Here is a 21,235-nt window from a genome sequence, read left to right as displayed (position 1 = left end):
CCCCTTATCTCCAAACCTGATTGTCTTTTATTAAACACAGTGTAAAAAGCGAGCAAAAAGGACGGGTATTTCACATAAAACTTCTTCTGTATTTTTTTTTTTTTTTGGTTTTTGGGTTTTGTTTTGTTTTTTGTTTGTTTGTTTTTGTTTTCAAGACAGTATTTCTCTGTAGCTTTGGAACCTGTCCTGAAACTCACTCAGTAGAGCAGCCTGGCCTCGAACTCAGAGATCCACCTGCCTCTGCCTCCCGAGTGCTAGGATTAAAGGTGTGTGCCACCACCGCCTGGTTTCACATAAAACTAGGATTTGGTAAATATTATCACCTGCCCACATTATTATTACTCTCATAAGAAAATATTTACCAAGTCCTAGGCATTTAACCTCAAATTGATATTGCCTATGTTCATGTTGTTTAATTAAAAATTTAAGAAGTATGCATAAAGAAATATTGTCTTCAAGTTTCGTGAAATTCTTTTAACATTTTGACATCAAAACTTTTATTTAGGACTAGTGAGATGGCTTAGTGGAAGCTTGCTGCCAAGTCTGATGACCTGAGTTGAATCAAATCCCTGGAATCCACATGGAGTGGGACAGAAACAACTTCTGTAGGTTGACTTCTCACCTCCATACACATCGTAACACACACACACACACACACACACACACACACACACACCTGACCTCCACACACGTCATGGTATGCATACACACACACACCCTTGAAATTACTTTTAAAATGCTTCATCCACAGAGGTAAAAGGACAACAAATGGTCTTTGAATCTTGATTTGTAGGAAAACACTAGAAGTGAGTTAAGGGTGTAGCCTAATCGAGGGTTGGGAAAAGGATGTCAGTTCTCTTCCTTTGAGACACTGTGTCTAAATGCTTGCTGTATACCAGGCACGCTGTGCACATAGGTTTTACAGACAGACAGGAGAGCATAGCACCTCAGAAAGCAATGGTGGGTGGGGAGGTCACTGAAAAGCAAAGCAAGGCATAGAGGGTTTGACTTACGCTCCACCAAGCAAATTCCTGAGCAAAACTTTGAAGAAGGTGAAGAATTCAGTTACATGGATATTGGGAGGAGAGGTGTTCTAAGATACATAAAGGGGTACTGGAAAAGGAACACTATTTGTTAAAGACCCTGTTCCCCCTCCAAAAAAGGAATTTACCCAAAATGTAATTAGCATATGTGACACTGCCCTACAAAATAACAAATAAATAGTAACAACACCAGATTATTCTTACAACTAGCCTATTATAGTTAAGGATTAGCAAATTAAGTGTCATATGTGTTCTAACCTTCACATGTACCATGCTCCCTGTTAGGAGCTGGTATAATGTTACATTCACAATGAAGCAACTAGCTTCATATGGAGAGGATGCTGCCGTCACTCAACCTATTTGGGGAGGCAGGAGATCCTCAAGGAGGAATGAGATTTAAGCTAAGACTTTAAGGGCAAGTAACAACTAACTAGACAGCGGTAGAAGGAAATGTGGAGTGTTAGAAAAACACAAAGACTAGCTCAAGGAAAGAGATGTCCAGTTGGCCAGGATCCCAGCAGAAAACAGAGGGGTCAGCTAAGGACAGTTTAATTAAAGGGCTCTTTATTGTGGGTATCTCAATGGTTAAGGGTAACCAACAAGGGATGTACAGTACCCTAGCACAGCAAGAATGAAAAGCTACAGCTATGCCTGGGTACCAAAGTGGAGGACAGGGATGCCCATGAGAAGACAGTTATAGCGATAATTTATTTTGTAATAATTGTGGCCTTCTGTAAAGATTTGGACCCAGTATGAGGCTCCCCAGCAGGGAGAAATCCAGGGGGAAATTATACAGTATAGTACCCAGCCTCTTCCTAAGGCACAGAGCAGGGTGGAGAAGGATCTGGTGAGGGGTGGTGGGCTCAGATCCACGTTCTTCAGAGGAAGTTGCTCTTGTAATCCGAGTAGACTGGAGCCATGCATGAAGATGTAGGAAGCTCGGTTGTCTGCAATATGCTGGCCAGAGAACAGAAATCTACTAATCTGGTGGTTGTGGGTAGTGGGGGAAGGGACTTAGAAGGCCAAGCGTGTGAGTGGGTCTGGAAATGGGAAGTGGGGAGAGGAAATGAGATGCGTGGAGAAGTCTATACTTTTCGTTTGTGTAATGGGATGGATGGTGTCATCTTCCCTGCAGGTGAATTCCCTGGGTTAGGGAATGGAAAAGGTCATAAACTTGATTTTAGATATAGTGGGTGTCTTCCAGGAACCCAGCAGTAAATATCAAACCAGCACCCACGCTTGAATAGGAATTTAACAGGACGCCTTTTCTTGTATCCTAAGTAAACTCAGAGCTGGGCATTCTGCATGAAACATTTTCTCCAGTCCGGGTATATATGTACAGACTCTCCCTCTTCCCCCATTTGATAGATGAAAAACATTGTGAGGTGCTGAGCAGTTAAAGTCCTTGCTCACATTTAGAACTGGAGTCCAAACACCTCAGACCTAGCTAAACCTCACCTTCATATATATATAGTGTTATGCCTGCAGGTCACCGTGGGCCAAGGAAGTCTGGGGAGGTTGTCAAGCAAAAGCGAAAGCCCTTCTGTTTTGAGGTCTCAGTTCATTTGGAGGAACACATGGACCTTGTCCCTTTGAATCTAGAGTGAGCTGATAGGAGGTTTTGCTTGTTTTTCTTTGCTTTTATGCTAGTGCTCGAACCCAGGGTCTGCATGTGCAGGACAATTGGTCTTGCACTGAGCTGCGCATCTCCAGCCTTTAGTTCCTTGTTGTGTAGCCCAGGCTGGCCTTAAATTCACAGTGTAGCATGAGCTGCCCTAGAACTTATCACCATCCTATCTTTGCCTCCTAAATATTGGGATTATAGGTTCAGGCCACCACTGCCTGCTTATATGGCTTTTAACTGATCAATCAATCAATCAATACTCACTTAGCAAATATTATAGCCTTAGGGCTTTTCTGGTCCTCATATAAAGGTTATGAGTAGCATGTGCTTTGTCATGATTCAAAGACTTAAAACGAGTCGTGGAAGCAAATGAACACAGGAAACCCTCTTACATGTGATAACGTTATTTGAAATGACAAACTGCACCAAGCTTATGCCTTGAGAAAAGGACAGAGTGCATCCTAAATGGTATGGAAGGAACGTGATCAGTGAAAATAGCACTGCTGTGTGTTGACGGTTTGCTGTGGGATAACACGTTTATATGCTGTGAATATACATTGCTGTTATTGATTGATAATAAAAGCTGCTTTAGCCTATAACAAGGTAGAATATATCTAGGCAGAAAAGCCAACATGAATACAGGGTGAAGGAAGGGCAGAGTCAGGGAGAGACATGAGCCAGCAGCCCAAGAAACAAGATGCCAACAGACAAAGACCAGTAAAAGCCACGGCCATGTGGCAATACTTAGATTAATAGAAATGGGTTAATTTAAATATAAGAGCTAGTTAATAATAAGCCTGAACTATAGGCTGAATAGTTTATAATGAATATAAACCTCTGAGTGATTATTTAGAAGCAGCTGCCGAATGAGGCAGAACAGAGGAACCTGTGCTTACAACAGCCTCAGATGTTTTGACATCTAAGGGCTGATTTGCAAAGGGATGTCTTTTTCCCAGGAAGTTTCTTAAGTGTGTAATAAGTTATACTTAGCTAAAGAGAGTACATATCAAACAGCCTGAAAATGGAAGTTTCTGGACTTATTTTATTTAACATTTCTTTTTGAAATTCCAGTAATCAAGAGTGGTTAGCTTCTCTGATAAACAAAAGAGAAAATCTGTTTATATTTTTTCTGAAGGATAGGCTGAAATTGCAAACATGTTATGATCTCAATCCTTATCTCTTCCATGAAAAATGCTATCACTAAGTCTTAGTCTAAGATCTTTGAGGCTCCATAATCACACTGTGTGTGGAAAAGCATCTCAAATCTACTTTCAATAGAAAGCTAAGGCATGTCAAATAATGGTACCCAGTGCATTATAATGACTGATACTCAAAGGGCATCTTTGTGTGATGCTCCCATGTACTGCATCCCATTGGCTAACTATGGAAGCTTATTTAGAAAGTTATGTAGGGAATGTAGTCCCCCAAGCAGGGAAACAAATATTGTTTCAATTACATTTATAAGGAAAAAAATAGTCTTAGGTACCTAAGCAGTATAAAGGATATCATATGTTGCTATCTAGTAAAACACTGTAGTAATATAGAAAAGATAACAGTTTCATGTACAAGAACTAAAATGGATTGAACCAACTCAACATCTGGTTCTAGTACATATACTTATATATACAAGTTTGCTTAATGCTACTGATTTCTCTGTTATGTAGATGAGGGAACACAGAAAGAGAAAAATATGTAAGGAACTTGTCCAAATAACTTACTCAAGTAGTTAACAAAAGTACTGAGTTCCGAACTCAAGCAGATTGCCTCCAGAATTCTCATCATTTTTTATCTATACAGGATCTTGTTATGTAGGCCAGGCTGGTTTCGAAGCGGATGCGGCTGCCTCAGCATCCTTACCACACGGATTACAGGCACGTGCCATCACTGAACTCTTACTCTTAACTGCCTAAGGCTTTACAAAATGAACACTTTCCCTTCATGAACAGTTAGTTTCTCAAGTGAAATTATAAAACTGCCAATAATTTGCAAACATAAATAAAATTTTCAAAAGCAAGGCAGTTTTCTGGATACAAATTCAAACTATTTAACAAATTCATATGTAGAATATAAAAGATAATCAAAACTAAACTATTTGTTGGGAGAATTAGAAGTGGGCAATTTTCTGCTTTTTTTTAATTTATTTTTTGAAGAAGAATGAGAGAGGTTAAGTAGGAAGAAGTTAATTATGCTCTAACCTGACCCAGTGCTCCTATAATTGTACAAATGTGGTCTTAATTCTTTCTAAACCATTTCCTGCTTCACTTGGAAGGGAAACTAGAAGTTCTGCCTTAGAAAAATTCTATTCCTGAGCTAGAACAGAATGTTCTAGAGTCCCTGTCTCAGAATCGTCCTTCTCCAAAGTTTAATTTGTGGGTTGATTTATTTATGGAGTTGGGAATAAGACCCAGGACCTCACATAGTTAAGCACATGGCCCTGAACTAAGTCAAGCCTAAGCCCTAGATAAATCTCAGAAACAGAACACTGGGAAGGAGAAATAAAACAGAGAGCGGTAGAGACGGGAGCGCGGTGCTCAAACACTGAGCGGCCTTCAACGGCACAGGAATTATTAAGAAGAATTCATCTCTCCCGGAGAAAGCCACGCAGTGGACACCAGCATCGCGGAGTCTGGGCGTCTGTGTGTGTAGGCTGGAGAGGACGGAGGAGAAGGAGGAGACTGCACATGACATCATGGCAGCACATGTTCCCGCTCTTAACCTGGGGGTGGCTTTTCCTTGTGCTTCATAATTTACATATTCTTAAATTTATGCTATTTGTTTTCTTTTATCCAACAATAAAAGTTATCGGGAAATAAATCTAATTTACAAAATGTTTATATCTGGCACAAATAGGGTATTAACTGTGTTTCTAAAACGGCACCTTCTCCATAACAGAGTGGTTGGTGACAGCCCAGACACCTAAGCATCTCTAGAATGAATTTAGCTTTATTCAGTGACTTGGAAATGACAGGAGAAACCTTCATTTTCTCGATCACAGACAGGCCTCTGAGATATAGCAGAATGCTTTTCCTTAACTCTGGATACCTGTGTTCTTTTTTTTTTTTCCTCTAATTTTCAAGTAGCAAGATTGTCTGTCTAAGATCATGTCCTTAACACACCATCCAATAGACATAACAAACAGACTTCAGAATGGCTGCCAAGGTACTTAGGCCACCGGAAATACTCGGTTCATCCAACAGTTCAGCTTTTTACTGGAAAGGAGCAAAGTGATTCTTGGAAGGGGGAAAAGGCAACTGCTTGCAGTTTTCCACCCTCACCAAGTAGACTATTCACATGTGTGTAAGTAACTCAGAAGAAAGACAGCAGTTTTGCACTGGAGATCCCACTTTCTCCAGGTAAGCAAAGACAAATGAGGCTTTCAAGTCAAATGAGACTTCCCAGCTTCATTATTTTGTAATGCAAACTGTCTTTAACAATAGAGATAGCATTCAGAGTGCCCCCACCACCACCATCTAAAGCCTCCTGCTGGAGCAGGGTTGTCCAGCCAATAAAGGAAGGCTGGGTGGGGCGAGCCCCCAGGGGATTCTTCTTCTAGGGCTCTTTCCTGGGCAGCTGTTGTGAGCAGACAGGGAGGGTTGTGTAGGGGTGGACCTTTCAGAGGAGAAGACCAACCAGGGGTATTTTAAAGGCAGGTAAAGCCAAAGCTAAGTGCCAGCAAGAGTTAAGAGGGTTCATATGTCAGTATCAGTTTAAGGGAAACTTTCAGGAGGGCTCAGTCACAAGGCACATTTAAATTTGTCTGCCAAACTGTTCAAGACACTTATGCAAGGAAAACTAAGGACTGGCACTTAGTTTGTCCTTCTTGTGATGTGGGATTGCCCTCTGTGCGCTGTGAATATCATTGGTTAATGAAGGAACTGCTTTGGGCCTATATCAGAGCTATAGGGGAACAGAGCTAGGCGGGGAAAATTAAACTGAATGCCGGGAGGAAGAAGGTGAAGTCAGGGAGAAGCCGTGTAGCCCTGTTAGAGACAGACGTTAAAACTTTAGCCAGTAAGCCACAGCCACATGGCAATACACAGATTAATAGAAATGGGTTAAATTATTATATAAGAGTTAGCCAATAAGAAGCTAGAGCTAATAGGCCAAGCAGTTATTTAATTAATACGGTTTCTGAACAGCTGGGAAACAAACAAGTGGCCTCCTCCAACATTCTTGCTTTTGTTTCTTCATTTTAATGAGAGCAAAATGCTAAGGTCCTAAATCTAGAGGTGTCAGACAGCACAAGGCCATGGCCCTAACCTACAGGCCAGTCCACTGGGGCATTGGCAGTGGCAGGCCGAGATCTCATAGAGAAGACCTGTGGATGTGGGAAAATACATTATACTATTTGCTATACTGTCAGATTCAAAATAGCAGTACTGTCCCCAGGTGTGACACAGTGGTTCCTTTGCATTTGTGAAAAATGGCTCCATAAACTGGGCCTGCCAATTTCACTCCCTGGTTGCAAGGACCAGGCACATTAAATCAAGAGCTGAATTAATGTTAAAGAAATCCTTCGCATGCAAAGATTGGTATTAATGAGGAAGGGAAGTGCTAGCTAAATCTAGATTGAGCTGGACAACATCTTTCTATTTCTAAAAAAGCTACCAAGACCTGAAAAGTTTTAGAAATGTGTAGAGAAATAATGGTTTAAGAAAAATTCACCCATGTCTTTAGCTTTGGGTTACTTCTCTAGGCTCCTGTTTTTAGCTGCCAGCCATTTTCTTTCCTTTGCTTCCCTTCTTTAATACCAGGGTTGGGAATTCACTGTGTCTGGAGCGATGTAAAGGAATGAGCAGCAGCAGCAGCAGCAGCGACAGCAGCAGCAGCGGCAGCAGCAGCAGCGGCAGCAGCAGCAGCGGCAGCAGCAGCAGCGACAGCAGCAGCAGCGGCAGCAGCAGCAGCGACAGCCAGAGCGCTCAGTGCTTTCTGAACGAGGAAAGGGAAAGCAGGAACTTGACCACTGTTTCAACATGCTCTGAACGCCAAAGGTAGGAGGGAAAGGGCCAGCAGAGAAGTTGCACAACTCTGTGCTTCTTTACAAATTTGATGTTAATTATTAACAGAGAGAAGCCTCTAAGGAAGAGCAGGTGTATAAGAATAAGAGAAAAGACCCACCAGTTTGTTAGGTTGTGCTCCAGGAAGACATGCCTATCATCAAATCAGCACGGTACCATATTTTAATCATACTGCCGTCTAAGATGAAGGTGTGGGAGGTTGTCTTACAAAAGATTCATCAATAATAAGCTATTAACATAGTCAATTTAGAATTTGGCAGTCGGCAGTACTTCTTAGCCTCAAATTCATCAGCTAGTCTTAAAATCAGGACACCCAAAATCTTCCTTTAATCAGAAGCGTGGATGGCTCAGCTCACTCACTCATTCCTGAGACATTTACGAAGTGGCCTGGGTGAGCTTTGCTGAAGGACGCTGATATGAGAGATTTGGACTCAATTTGATGTCAGTGGAAGTAACCTACAAATGAACAACCACCTCACCAGCCAACCGTCACAAATCTTGAATGCTTTACTTCATGTAATTATGATTTTTAAGGAACTGCTATTCAAATTGTGGTCCTTGGGACAACAAGCCCAGCATCACCCATGAGCTGGTCAGAACTGTCGAATCTTAGGCCCCATCCAGAGCCACCCAAGAGACTGAGAAATAGGCCAGTGGCATGTTCATCTGGGGATTCCAAATGTGCAGAGTCAGCACTGCTCACTTCTGCACAATTCAGTGTGCATCAACACCGTTTATCGTGGACTGTTTTTAACAGTCAAACCATTCACCTTTGTGTGGTAACTGCAGAACACAGATTGAATGGCATGGCCATCAGTGGAAACTACAATCTTCTCAAATGAGCCATTCTGCAAGTTACTGAATGTGGATCTATGCAGATTTGCATACATGTCTATCTACTGCACTGAAAATAGTCATGTCCTATTTCTATGTTTAAGGAAAATATATTTGAGAAAATCTTTGAATGCATGTTAAGTCCCCTCACTGGTCAGTGGGCTAGAGGTGTGGTTTTGTGAAAACGGACCAGTTCAATTAAGAGGTGAGTGTCAACTGAGACATGTATGTGAGGCTGGTGAGACCCCTTTAAACTCTCGGAGACCTTTAACAACATGCATGCTATTCATTGATGAGGGAGTAATCTTAGGTGCTTTCTCCTGCACGTTCCTATTAAAATATTTATTCTTAGACATCATGCTGTTTTGAAGGTTGTCTTCACAGCCTTTTAAGAACATCATTAAGTTTACATTAAGCTTCCTCAGGTCAGTACGAGCTGATAGGAAAGATTTGGACTTATTTGATATCAGTGGAAGTCATCTAAAATGAACAATATTTCCTCATAGAGTTGGTTGGTTCTGTTTGTAAATTTATTGGGTGGAGGGTGTTTTGGGGACTCAGTTCTGGGTCCTGGAGATCAAACTCAAGTGTTTAAACTTGGTAACAAGTGTCTTTTACCTACCGAGACATCCCTTCGACCTAGCTCAAGCTTTTAAATCAATATTTTGAACATGAATTTAGACTTTGTCTACCTTATAGCATACCTTATGAATTCAAACCCATGTCCCCCAGTCCTCCACAGGTCATTGATCTAGGACAGTGGCTCCTTTCTCACGAGAGACTGAACCTGAGGCTAGAAAGGCTTGTCTTTGAACCTCTCACTTCATTCTAAGAGTCTTGAGAAGGCGTAGGAACAAGAGTAAGGCTATACCAGGAATTTAAAATGAGATAATTCTTGCCACATGATTTATCCCACACTTTACAGATAGAAAACTGAACAAAAGGAACTTGGTCACTATTCAGCTTCCTGTTGTCTTGATCTCCCCATCTGTGAAACACTACTCAATTAATTAACTATTGATGGCGACATCTAGCACCAAAGACCTGTGACTTTACAACTGTTACAAGGACATAGCAAATGCATACAGGTAATTGGGCTTTCAGGGAGAGATGCTTTATTGGGTATCTGTCCGATTGCCATTCCTATCATGTCACAAACAGCGAACAATTTAGTCTCACTTATGCCTAACACACAAACACAGTTCCCATCTCACATGGAGATACCAAGGTTAAGTGGGTTGCAGTAACTTGCACAAGGACCACATGACTAGTAAGTGTGAGTCCAGGTCACCCGTCCTTGATGGCATCGCCATAAAGTCTATCCCTATTGCCAAAGCACCACGGCTAGTGCAGAGATGCTGGTGCAGAATCTTGTTGTTTGCTAATTTGTCAACACAGCTGTGAAAGCATCCCAGGGATTGCTCAATCAGTCGGAACACTGAGAACTCAGGTCGTTTTGTAACTAATTCCTAAATCCATGGAGTAGATAAATGATGGGCAAGTTCACTGAACTCAGTGTAGACACGAGCCAGTGGAAAACTCCAAGTTATTATTCTGATCTAGGCAATAGCCAGCAACTGCTTAAAAAATTATTCTTTTGTGAGTGAGTGTGTGTGTGTGTGTGTGTGTGTGTGTGTGTGTGTAAGGGAGAGCCTGTGTGCATGGTTGTGGTTGTTTGAGGATGCAGTTGCCCTTACATGCGTGTTTGTAGATCAGAGGTCAACTTGGGGTGTTTTCCTCTGTAGCTCTCCACTTAATGTTTTTGACACAGGATCCCTCACTAATCCTGAACCTGGAGCTTGCCATTTTGACTAGATTGGTTAGCTAGCAAGTAGGAGCATCTGTCTCCCCTGTCACATCTCCCCAGTGCTGGGGTTACAAATTGGGGGCTCTTGTACCCCAGATGATGTGGTGGATGGGACCTGAATGCAGCTCTTCAGCACTTCACCCACCTGCCACTTCTTAGGCAGCAGTATTACCCTTTATAATATAATTTTTAATTTATTTTTATTGAGCTTTTTTAAGATTTATTTTTTATGAGTGTGTACTCATGTGCTATGTGTGTGTCTGGTGCCTGCGGAGGTCAAAAAGCAGACAGTCGCCATCAGATCGTTGGTAATGGGAGTTTCAGATGATTGTGAGCTGCCGTGAGGATGCTGGGAATTAAACCTGGGTTTTCTGGAAGAGCAGCCAGTGCCCATAATCACCGAGTCATCTCTCCAGTCTGCAATTTCATTCTTAACAGTTAAGAGAATATCCAGGCATCATGGTATACACCTGTAATCTCTGTACTTGGGAAGTTGAGGCAGGGGAATCATTATGAGCTTGAAGCTAGCCTGACCTATAAGTTCTAAGAAAACCTAGGATACACAGAGGGACCAGACTTAAACTTCCTCCCAAGCCTCTGAGAGGAAAAAAGAGATAAAATAACAAAAAGCTTATGAATATTTTAACACAAATAATAAAAACATTTTATGCTTTCAACATTATATGAGATTTTATTTTTATTGAAAATGGAAAATAAATATTTCTACTACCTGGAAGAAAATGAGTAACTGTTTGCTATAGAAAGAGAAACAAATAATAAAACTTGCGAAGTAGCTACCAGATTTGTAGATGGAGAGCTGTATTTACTGCAGAGTAGAAGCTGGTAGGAATGTGCGTGTTTGCATATTTTAGGTGCTGAGTCCGAGTTTACAAAGAATACTTAGTGGCATTCACTTCTTCCAATAGCTTTTAAGTATAGCCTGCGTGTGGATTTGCCATTATCTTTTGAAATAATCACTGAAATAAATTCACTTTGAACAGAAACAGTTTTTGATCTGCAAAGAGAATTTCTTCACGGCAGAGAAACTGCATTAATAAGGCCATCGTCGTTGGAAAATGATTTAAGGAGTCAGCATTCACTTCTGACTTGTAGCTTATATTTTATTATCTCCAGAATTCTGGGTTCACAGAAATGCGTGCATATGCGTGTGCATGTGCATGCACACACACTCACACACACACACACACACACACACTTTCCACTAGCATATTAGGACCTTGCCACAACAGAGGCTTGCTTATTTCTTTAAACAGCAATGTGAGAAATGGACACCACCTTTGAATAAATTAATCCAGCCCCATTTTCACTCTCAGACTGAGAAAGAAAATACATGTCGTAGCTTGTAAAAATGAATGAGATTGCTTAGAAGTGTTATCTCATTTCTGTTGGCTTCCCCTACCAAGGCAGCTCAATAGTCAGGTGTGGTGGTTTGAATGAGACATGTCCCCCACAGGCTCATATATTTTAACACGTGGTCCCCAGTTGTGGCCCTGCTGGGGAGATTATGGAACCTTTGGGAGGTGGAGTCTTGTTGGAGAACATAAGTCACTGGAGGCGCCAGCTGAGGATGTATAGATGCCCCCTGCTGCTTTCTGCTTCCTGTGTATAGATGAGATGCGATCGATTGTCGCCCAGCTCCTGCTACCTGCTGCCAGGCCTTCCTGCCATCATTCTCTCTTTAGAACTATAAGCCCAAATAAGTCTATAAGTTGGCTTTGATCATGATATCTTTTTGTGCCAGAAGGGGAAAGGTGGATAAAGTACCAGGCTAAGTCTCACCATTGCACAGTGCTTCCCAGAGCCCTCTGCCACCATCTCTTTCTCTCGTGAGCAATCAGGACAGATGTCTGCTGTACACTGCTGCTTCGTCAGTGCTGAGGAAATCTCTAAGGCCTCTCCTGCTTCTCCAGCAGGTCGTGTTGTGCTTGGTGCTTCACCAATACATCAGTTCTACCAGGCTCGCCGTGAGCACACGTGTCACGATTTGCCACTGCCATGCTGGACACATCTCATCATTCTCAGTACCTCCACAGTGTCAGATGCATACTTTCCTGTATTTGTCATAAGCTATGATCTATCCTGACTCCAACCGTTAGCACAGACTCAAGCAACTAATAGCTAATGGATGACCACTTATAGAGTGACCAGCAATCAGATTCACTTGCTAACTGGCCAAGTGCCCAAAGACCTCATAGAATATGGTAAGTATGAACTGAGGATGCAATTTGGATCAAAATCCAAAATGTGACACACCATCCCCATTAATATTCAGAACATGGGGCTATCTGCAGCGTAGTTTGGACTCAAAGACTCAGAGATAAAGGGACTTTCGAGCAAAGTCATCCCTCAGTCCGGTAGAAGGGGGACGAAAGGCCTCTCTCACTAGCCCTAGTCCTGGTTGGTCAGAATGCAAAGGTCAGAGGTCAGCTCACCTCTTTTGTGCTGCATCCCAAGGACACAGAGAAAGCTTCGAAACGTGGGTGCCAGTGTTGAGCATGAAGAGCAAGAAATACGGGCCGGAGCAGCCTTGTCTGTCAAAGCTGTTTGTCAAAGGTATGCTGTTGGCAGAGATGCTGGGAGAGTTTGGGTAAAGCTACTGCTCTGAGGGAAGAAGCTCAGGATCTGACGGTCTCTGAGGAGAAACTAGGACAAGGCATTTCTTTCCCTGGGACGCTGGAGTTGGATGGGATGAACTGCTCTGAGGCAGGCATAGGCAGCCACTCGACCCAGCTGCATTGTATGTTGCACAGGAGGGACCCCAACATTCTCTACCTCACACCGCCCCATCAGACAGTGTTTAGGAAAGCTTTGCCTTCCATGGATCTCATAGGGCTGGCAGAGGAGACCAAGTGGTCGCCATGATTGTCCATGGAATTCCCTTTGGGACCACAGTAAAGTTGACACTGTTGGCATCATTTGTCATACTGGACAATATTTCCTGTGGAATAAATTCTCTCTCTCTCTCTCTCTCTCTCTCTCTCTCTCTCTCTCTCTCTCTCTCTCTCTCTCTCGATACCAGAGATCCCCTTCTTCCCTAAAAAGTCCTTGGAGCAGAGCCAAGACTCTGACAAACATATTGGCATATCTCCAATAGGAGATGGAGGTGCCTTTCTTAGTGTGTAATAATCGTTCGGACTAAAGAGTTTCTTTGTGCTGTTTTCATCCATGCATACAACACGCTTTGGTCAAATTCACTTCCTCCTACGTCTCAGTTACCAGCCCCTTTCATCATCCTGATTCCCTTTTTCTCCCCTCACAGACCCCTCTATCTCTGTCTTTTACCAATAGAGTTTTGTTTGTTTTTGTTTTCTTCACAAGTTTATCTGGGGGATTCACAGACACTGCTAACTCACCACATCCGTGTTTGAAGTTGCCATCTCTGCCACTCTCTGTCATGAGTCATAATCTCATTCCACAAGCAGGTACAGACCTGGAGACCGGTTAATGCAAAGCTGAGCTCCTAGGCACTTAGCGCGGGAATCTAACCAAGACGATGACCAGGAGTTTGGAAAGTCACAGGGAGAAGAGTCTGGTAGGATTTTTCTTTTTTTAAATCTTAACTTCACTCAGTATTTAGCAGGTAATGGATACAGTGTCTAGGACAGGAAGATAACTGTGCCTCAGTTTCTGTCCTTTTTGACCTCAGAGTCTAGGTATAAAGACAGACATGAAAATACACCAATGCCAACTGCCACAAATCCTCTGCGAGAAGGTGGCCATGGGAAATTTTATGAACATGTAACAGACACATGCATGCTGTGACGTGCAGGGAAAAGGCTAGGTTTTAATACAATCACTAGGTTGTGCCCCCACTGGGAAGATCGGTGGACTTACAAACGATGGCACGCTTCACTTCTTGTTGCATGGCTATTCCAAGCTTGGATTTCTATTACAGTATCCACTCAGTGTGCTTCTGATTTGATTTACTTATGGCGCACTCGTGGTATCAGTGACTGGCAGTGGCCTCTGGTCTATGGAAATATATCTCAATAAAGCAAACTCATTTACTAGGAAGCCATTGGAACATCTCGGTCTGGTGGAAAAATACAGTTCTGTGTTTACTGATAATTTATTTCCTGATTATGTAACTGACCTGCCATGCTAAAGATTCTTCAAGCAATGTTTACAAAGAAAATGAGCAAAATTATTCTCCAAAAAAGAGTAAATGTTTTTCTCAAAGAAGAAATAAATTCCAATTAAAATTAGTTGCTACTTTTTATGGATTTATTTATACAAGACAAAAATATAAAATCCATAAAACATTTCTTTGGTCTTAGAATTTTTTAATCACTGCACTTAGTTAGGAACCAGAGTAACTTATTATTACATTAAAAAATTCTGTGTGTACATATGCACATGTACCCAGCAGTTTGCTTTCCATTGTAATAAACATGCCTACAAGAAATTTGGAGAGGAAAGTTCTGCTATCAGGTCACAAACCCATCTGTGAGGGAAGTCAGAGTGGAAACTTAGCCGGCAATTCAGTAGCGTCAGGACCACAGGGTCCGTTTCTCACCTTTGTGGCCTGGGATTTGCAGTAATATTCCATTCTTTGAAACAGTAGCAGAAAATAGTAGCAGAAACAAGAATACGGCATATTTCTTCTCTTCCAGAATCCTGTTCCACTACCTCTCTTAGATGGCCAAAGCTCACCTGCCTAGGGCTGGTACCGCATGCAGTGGGCTGGACTCTCCTACACCAATTAGCAACCACGGACCAATTTGAGCTGAGCAATTCCTCAGCTGAGGTTCCCTCTTCCGTGATTTGTCAACAACCAAGACTAACCATGGCAATGTGTATCTGGTGTGCGCATACGTGTGTGCAGGTGCACTGACACGAGGATGTCCAGTGTCTTCTCTGTCACTCTACACTGATTCCTTTGAGATCTGGTCTCTGCGGAACCTGGGGCCAGGCTGGAGATGTCCTGCTTACTTCAGCTCCAAGGCTAGGGTTCCAGATGAGCACACCACCGTGTGAATACTGGGATCTGAACTCATGACCTCATGCTGGTGCAGCAGGCGCTCTCACCGACTGGGCCACCTCCTCAGCATCTCCTCCTAGCCCTGAACTAGTCACATGATCTTTTTTCAGGTTTCTGTGCTGATAAGACATTTCTAGAGCTGGTAACAGACAGCTTCAAACTATTAGTAGAAGGATTTGGGAGTGAATGCTACTGATGCCACCATCTAACTTCTTATTTTCTTTACATTTTTTTGAACCATGATTTTTTTTCACACCTTACAGTTTGACACTAATCACCTGAAATCAGTCCCTTGTTTTTCACCCTTGCATTTTCCTGCCTTGAGCTTTTCAGTGATATACAAATATTGCTTGTGTCTTTGATGGACATTAGTTTCCTTAGAGAGATCTTGTTTGTGTAGATCTATCTTTGTAAAACATAGTTTTGCATTTTATAAAGTAGAAATTTATACCAATCAAAAAGTTTTGATCAAACTAGGGCTCTTGGGAGCTCTTGCTATTTAACACAATTGATGGTCACATATGACATAAATTTCTTTTGCTTCTTCAGCCACTAGCATCTCTATTGCTTCTTAGAAATTCACTCATGCCGAATGCAGTCCACAAGATCAGAGAGCCACTGGGAATAGCGTGTCACTGAACCCACAGTGCCCGCGAAGGAAAGTGGATGTTTGACTTATGGATGGTTAACCAGAGCAAGCCTGCAGGAACTACTGAGTTGATGTTCCTGTTTCTGTGTCAGGGAATTTAGAGTTGGTGAAGTCTGTCCTCTGCCTAAGAATGCCATTTTGAAAACTGAGAAGATGAGAGATGGAGGGAGAAACAGACACTATGATACTGACGCCATTGCCTGATCCATAGACCTTACTGGGTCCTGTGGCTGTATAAATGTTTATGCTACACAAAAATAAAGTTGATGAATTACTAAATTTATTACAGTATTTACCCTATTGCTTAAAGAGCACATTGGCCATATTAATGTCTTATTATCTCATGTCTGTGAGTAGATTTTAAAATTTATTTTTTGTAATTTGTATGACTGTCTTGTTTGCCTGTGTCTATACAATGCATTCATGACTGGTGCCTCTGAAGACCAGGAGAGAGCAGAACAAGGCATCAGGTCCCCTGGAACTGGACTTACAGATGGTTATGGGTCACTATGTGAGTGCCAGGAATCAAACCTTGGTCCTCTGGAAGAGTGTTCAGTGCTCTTAACTGTTGAGCCAGCTCTCCAACTTCTTCCGGCCCTAGAAGATGCTCAGTGCCTTGGATCACAATGCCCCATTAAATGGCAATAATGGATGTTTAATAAATACTTCTGTGAGAATCTAAAATCTATCCTTGAAATAATACAACTAGATATTCATATATTAGTAATATAATGATTTTATATTACTAAACAAGAGGTTAAATTTTTTAAAACTGAAAAGAACATTTATTTTGTATTCTATATATGGAAATATTAATACAACACAAGTCCAGGTTTTATGATGATCAACTCTTAATATTTATAAACAAGAAATTGGAAACTCGTTGATTTAAAAATATCTAAAAAAGACTTTACACCTGCTGTGGGAAGTCCTTCTGTTTATGTGTTGCTTTTATTGGTTTAATGAATAAAGAAGTTGCTTTGGTCTGTGACAGAGCAGAATAGAGCTAGGCGGGAAAACTAAACTGAATGCTGAAAGAAAGTAGGTGGAGTCAGTGAGATGCTATGTAGCTGCCAGAGGAGACAGATGCCAGAACTTTGCCCAGTAAGCAACAGCCATGTGGTGATAAAGAGGTTAATAGAAATGGGTTAATTTAAGATAGAAGAGCTAGCTAGCAAGACGCTTAAGTGATCAGTCGAGTGGTGATTAATATAGTTTCTGAGTGATTATTTTGGGTCTGGGTGGCCAGGAAATGAACAAGCAGCCTTCAGCTATATACACTCATAAATTTTCTGCTGATAGAATTGCAAACATAAAGATATATGAAGACAAATAGCACCTTCTACTTTAATTGAAGTTACTGACACTTTGAGTACAGATTGCCAGGAAATCTACATGAACAACCACAATTTAGATTCTACTGTGCCTACTGTGGTGGTTTGTGACAGGAATTTTGTTTGTGTTGTGGTCTGTTGTCCAACTGAATGGAGTGCTTGGTTCAAGAGGTGGGGTTTACATTCAGCTGGTCAGAATGGATCAGAGAGTCCTTGGTGAACTTGGAATGAGAGAAAAAAATAGCCCAAAGAGGTTGGATTGGAAGATTTTGTAGCCCTTTTGGAGCTGGGAGGTGAATGGTGGCAGGTGTGTCATGGCCATGGTGACTGTCTCAGGTTCTTCTATGTGTTCGTGTGTTTTATATTATAATAAACAGTAAAAGAAATAGCAACAAATGGTGCCCAAATGTCCTGCCCCTACATCCACATAAGATCTGAGAAAGTTTTAAAAAGGTTCTAAATACACAAAAATGGAGCCAAACATGGGTTCCTAGTCTCAGGTCTCTCATGCTGCCCCATGGTACAGAGAGCTATCTCCCAGCTGCTACCTTTAGGCTTAAGATACCAGTGTGACCACTGGCAGAGTGAGGCCTACCAGCATGACATGAACTCAGCCACATGGCAAGTTTAAGTTTTGCTCATACAGACAGAGAAAGATTATAGATATGCAGTAAAGACAGGTCCAGACAGAAAGAAACCTCTAAACAGGTTACAGTGTGTTTAAAAATGTACATAGGCTTGGAAGAAAAAGGAGAATAGTATAGACAGTCATAGAAAAAATAGCTTAAAATAATAAAGAAAAATAAAGCAATATGAAGGGGAAAAGGCACGTAAAGACGGGACATACACAGAGAGTTTGGGTCCTGTCATTATTGTGTTGTCTTTAGATCTTCTGATTGCTAATGAAGGAACAACAGCTGCTAAACACATTGAATTACGAAAACTGCTAAATTAAACCAACCTATATACTTTAAAATATGTCTTGAATTCAAAATGAAAGTCAAAAGATGTCTTACTTTGGGAAAGAGGTATGCTTTTTATTTCTACAGCAAATGAGAGGCTGTAGATTTGTTCCAGGTTAATATGGGTCAGGTTTGATGAGGGAAGACCCCCTGAAAATCCTGACTACAGACATAAAGATATAAATCTGGAAAAACTACAAAACACATAACATATATTTTACCTTCTTAAATATAAAACAAAAAATCATCTTTGGCTAACTTATATACAAACACAGTCTGTACTTTTATTAATATAAAAATATATGTTATCTTTAAAAGTTTATATTTTCAGAATGAGAAGACTAAACACCAATAAAAATGGATGGCCCAGATGATCCAACAACATCCAGAACAGCTTCAAGGCTGTTGGCTGCGATGATCCAACCTCACAGAATACTCTAGTCAAGACTTAACAATTATTCTGATTGTCTCAAGTTTCCCCCAATGATGTCAGTGCTTTCAGATGACAGGAAGCAGTCTGGAGAAAACAATGCCTACATTCTCAAAAGATTGGTTATGGATGTTTACCAACATTTAATAGGGGACTGGAAGAAGTTGTTATTGGCAATAATTTTTTAAAAAGCTAAACAAAAGAGTTAAATTCAAATACCTCTTTCTAAAGGAAAAAGGGGGATATGCTATAGAAATGATGAGATAAAAGGGCAGTTTATTGAATCTCCTTTAATCTAAAAAACAATTATTAATCTCAAAAAATTTACATTGTTATGGATTTTGGTTTATTGATAGAAATTTAAAGTATGTTTCTAATCTTGTTTAGGTATTGCATTTATGCAGCTCATTTTAAAATATAACATATAATTAAGAAATGCAGATTAATAGTTCTATAATAGCAAACTTATTGTCATGTTAGGTATGTTTTCAAGATCATACACAGATTCATTTAGTAGATAGTCTTCAAATACTTCAAAGACCCACAGAATATAGCATTTCAGATGTTTAATAACCAGAAGCTTTTCATGACAGTGAGATACATCTGCTTCTGGCAAACCAATCTACTTCAGAGAGGATAATGGGCCTCAAAGAAACTCTATATGGAGTTTTTTTTCTTTATGGCAAAAGCTACCCACTTGGGCAAAGAAACCATTCTTGCCTCAATTATTGACAGTATATTGTCCAAACTGGATCAGGAAGATGTAAGAAAGGCAAATGTCAAACTGATATTTGGTATTTGAACAAGGTAGGATAGTCCTTCAAAATTCCCTGCTTCATAGGAAAGTCTGTCATATATATGAAACCTGCTGGCCAAAAATGGATGCTCCAACATTATAAAGAAAACTTGGATAACTGTTCAGGTAGCCAGATGTCCCTGTTGTTAGATAACATTGTATTCTTCTGGGGTCTTTGAGGGAGTTAAAGATAAATTATTAAGTGTATAGCTTTTCTTGGTTATGATAAAAAGTAAATTAAATATAAAACTTTAGGCTAACAAATATAGGACAGATAATAAAATATTTCTCTAATTTGGCAAATACAAATGAACTGGATATAGTGACAGTGATTCCTACTTGATAACTGCTTTCTTTGTATATAATTTTGCTATATTAAAGTTAAAAATATTCCTTTTAATTAGACAAAAAAGGGGGAAATGTTATAGGGATTTTGTTTATGTTGTGGTCTGTTGTGCAATTGAATAGAGCATTTGGTCCAAGAGATGGGGTTTATATCCAGTTGGCCAAATGGACAAGCGAATCCTTGGTGAACTGCAGACAAGGGGAAGAGTGGCCTTGGAGAAGAAGAGGAGGGATTGAAAGGCTGCACGGCCATTTTCGAGCTGGGATTCGAATGATGGTGAGTGTGTCATAGCTGTGATAACTGTCTCAGATTCTTATATTTGTCCATAAATTTTATAATATAATAAATCATAAAGGAAATTGTAACAATGGTTTGAAAGAAAATGACTTCCAAGGGAATGGTGCTATTAGGACCTTGTTGGAGGAAGTGTGTCACTGTGGAGACAGGCTTTGAGGTCTCATATATTCTGAAGACAGGGCCAATGAGAAAGACTGCTTCCTGTCGCCTGCAAGTCAAGATATAGGATACTCTGTTACATCTCTAGCACCATGTCTGTCTGCATGCCACCTTGTCACCTATGATGATAATGGACTAAACCTCTGAAACTGTAAACCGCCCAATTAAATGCTTACCTTTATAACAGTTGCCATGGTCATAGTGTCTCTTTACAGCAATAGAAACCCTAAACACCTACTCTAAAATTAATCATAGAGAAATGTTTAACGATCTAGTAAACAATTTCACTGTCCTAGTCTAATTTCTGCTGCAATGATAAAAAAAAAAAACCACCTTGACTAAAAGCAAGGGCAAAGGGTTTATTTTCTCTCAACAACAGGTTGCAGTCCATCGTGGTGTGGAAGTCAAGACATCAGGAACTTGAAAGGTTCCATCACAGCCAGGGTCCAGAGCTGCCTGCTTCCCGCTCAGCTCGCTTCTCCATGCTTACAGTTTTCAACCCAAACCTAGGAAATGATGTCACCCACATTTAGTCTGGGTCTTCCCACATCACTGACATATTCATGACAACCCCACAGACAAGTCCTCCAGAGAGCCCCCACTGAGACTCTTACCAGCTGACTTCTGACTGAGTCGTGTTGACAAGACAGTCACGTTCACTTCTCTTTCCTAAAGTCCACTAACATGGTGTCTCTATAAGAGGAAAATTTATCTTTCCTCTAACTACAAGTAGACCTAGTAATTTGGAGATTTCCTTTAGTTCCTGCCTATGAATAGTCTATAAATGGTACGTTAGGATCACCACCATTTGTCATTGTTTGGGTTGCTTAATGGTGGGGTCCATTTATTTATGGATCTCTGGATGAAAAGAAATGAATTAGAGAGATTAATGACTCACAGAAACTGTAACTTATAATTCAAGACACTGTGTTTA

At 40.9% G+C, this 21,235-nt stretch overlaps 1 protein-coding gene and 1 long non-coding RNA gene across 3 annotated transcripts in view; one reads left to right on the top strand and one right to left on the bottom strand.

Annotated features, from left to right (window-relative positions):
• Rasgef1b (RasGEF domain family member 1B) overlaps window positions 1-21,235 on the bottom strand; it is a 509,760-nt gene that overhangs the window by 87,588 nt on the left and 400,937 nt on the right. The gene's annotated exons all lie outside the window — the stretch shown is intronic.
• LOC125395177 (uncharacterized) lies at window positions 12,263-20,464 on the top strand. The gene is made up of 4 exons (XR_015002639.2): window positions 12,263-12,548; window positions 12,802-12,900; window positions 13,770-13,879; window positions 14,961-20,464. It is a non-coding gene; the product is annotated as an uncharacterized LOC125395177 (long non-coding RNA).

The sequence above is a fragment of the Myodes glareolus genome, chromosome 8 (assembly GCF_982192425.1).
Source record: "Myodes glareolus chromosome 8, mMyoGla1.1, whole genome shotgun sequence".
In the NCBI taxonomy this organism is placed as follows: Eukaryota; Metazoa; Chordata; class Mammalia; order Rodentia; family Cricetidae; genus Myodes; species Myodes glareolus.
This window is presented reverse-complemented; position numbering and strand designations above follow the sequence as displayed.